Raw genomic sequence first — 2,500 nt, forward strand, 5'->3', positions numbered from 1 at the left:
TTGCGTTGCGCGGTGACCGTCTTGAGCGGAGCAAAATGTCAGCCATCTCAGCACCCTGGAACCCCCCGGGTGGCACAGGGCTGGATGGGGCTTTCGTATAGCAGGGACGGTGCTGCCTCTCGCTTCGCTCGCTGTCCGCCGCTCGCCGCTCGCTCGCGCAGCCAAAAATGGCCAGTTTTGTCCCGTTTTTGGGCCGTTTTGGCCAGTTTTTGGCCTGTTCTTGCGTCGCGCGGTGACCGTCGTGAGCGGAGCAAAATGTCAGCCATCTCAGCACCCTGGAACCCCCCGGGTGGCACAGGGCTGGATGGGGCTTTCGTATAGCAGGGACGGTGCTGCCTCTCGCTTCGCTCGCTGTCCGCCGCTCGCCGCTCGCTCGCGCAGCCAAAAATGGCCAGTTTTGGCCCGTTTTTGGGCCGTTTTGGCCAGTTTTTGGCCTGTTCTTGCGTCGCGCGGTGACTGTCGTGAGCGGAGCAAAATGTCAGCCATCTCAGCACCCTGGAACCCCCCGGGTGGCACAGGGCTGGATGGGGCTTTCGTATAGCAGGGACGGTGCTGCCTCTCGCTTCGCTCGCTGTTCGCCGCTCGCCGCTCGCTCGCGCAGCCAAAAATGGCCAGTTTTGGCCCGTTTTGGCCAGTTTTTGGCCTGTTTTTGCATTGCGCGGTGACCATCTTGAGCGGAGCAAAATGTCAGCCATCTCAGCACCCTGGAACCCCCCGGGTGGCACAGGGCTGGATGGGGCTTTCGTATAGCAGGGACGGTGATGCCTCTCGCTTCGCTCGCTGTCCGCCGCTCGCTGCTCGCTCGCGCAGCCAAAAATGGCCAGTTTTGGCCCGTTTTTGGGCCGTTTTGGCCTGTTTTTGGGCTGTTCTTGCGTCGCGCGGTGACCGTCGTGAGCGGAGCAAAATGTCAGCCATCTCAGCACCCTGGAACCCCCCGGGTGGCACAGGGCTGGATGGGGCTTTCGTATAGCAGGGACGGTGCTGCCTCTCGCTTCGCTCGCTGTCCGCCGCTCGCCGCTCGCTCGCGCAGCCAAAAATGGCCAGTTTTGTCCCGTTTTTGGGCCGTTTTGGCCTGTTTTTGGGCTGTTCTTGCGTCGCGCGGTGACCGTCGTGAGCGGAGCAAAATGTCAGCCATCTCAGCACCCTGGAACCCCCCGGGTGGCACAGGGCTGGATGGGGCTTTCGTATAGCAGGGACGGTGCTGCCTCTCGCTTCGCTCGCTGTCCGCCGCTCGCCGCTCGCTCGCGCAGCCAAAAATGGCCAGTTTTGGCCCGTTTTTGGGCCGTTTTGGCCAGTTTTTGGCCTGTTCTTGCGTCGCGCGGTGACCGTCGTGAGCGGAGCAAAATGTCAGCCATCTCAGCACCCTGGAACCCCCCGGGTGGCACAGGGCTGGATGGGGCTTTCGTATAGCAGGGACGGTGCTGCCTCTCGCTTCGCTCGCTGTTCGCCGCTCGCCGCTCGCTCGCGCAGCCAAAAATGGCCAGTTTTGGCCCGTTTTGGCCAGTTTTTGGCCTGTTTTTGCGTTGCGCGGTGACCATCTTGAGCGGAGCAAAATGTCAGCCATCTCAGCACCCTGGAACCCCCCGGGTGGCACAGGGCTGGATGGGGCTTTCGTATAGCAGGGACGGTGATGCCTCTCGCTTCGCTCGCTGTCCGCCGCTCGCTGCTCGCTCGCGCAGCCAAAAATGGCCAGTTTTGGCCCGTTTTTGGGCCGTTTTGGCCTGTTTTTGGGCTGTTCTTGCGTCGCGCGGTGACCGTCGTGAGCGGAGCAAAATGTCAGCCATCTCAGCACCCTGGAACCCCCCGGGTGGCACAGGGCTGGATGGGGCTTTCGTATAGCAGGGACGGTGCTGCCTCTCGCTTAGCTCGCTGTCCGCCGCTCGCCGCTCGCTCGCGCAGCCAAAAATGGCCAGTTTTGTCCCGTTTTTGGGCCGTTTTGGCCTGTTTTTGGGCTGTTCTTGCGTCGCGCGGTGACCGTCGTGAGCGGAGCAAAATGTCAGCCATCTCAGCACCCTGGAACCCCCCGGGTGGCACAGGGCTGGATGGGGCTTTCGTATAGCAGGGATGGTGCTGCCTCTCGCTTCGCTCGTTGTCCGCCGCTCGCCGCTCGCTCGCGCAGCCAAAAATGGCCAGTTTTGGCCCGTTTTTGGGCCGTTTTGGCCAGTTTTTGGCCTGTTCTTGCGTCGCGCGGTGACCGTCGTGAGCGGAGCAAAATGTCAGCCATCTCAGCACCCTGGAACCCCCTGGGTGGCACAGGGCTGGATGGGGCTTTCGTATAGCAGGGACGGTGCTGCCTCTCGCTTCGCTCGCTGTCCGCCGCTCGCCGCTCGCTCGCGCAGCCAAAAATGGCCAGTTTTGGCCCGTTTTGGCCAGTTTTTGGCCTGTTTTTGCGTTGCGCGGTGACCATCTTGAGCGGAGCAAAATGTCAGCCATCTCAGCACCCTGGAACCCCCCGGGTGGCACAGGGCTGGATGGGGCTTTCGTATAGCAGGGACGGTGA

The sequence above is a fragment of the Musa acuminata genome, unplaced genomic scaffold, assembly GCF_036884655.1.
Source record: "Musa acuminata AAA Group cultivar baxijiao unplaced genomic scaffold, Cavendish_Baxijiao_AAA HiC_scaffold_1136, whole genome shotgun sequence".
In the NCBI taxonomy this organism is placed as follows: Eukaryota; Viridiplantae; Streptophyta; class Magnoliopsida; order Zingiberales; family Musaceae; genus Musa; species Musa acuminata.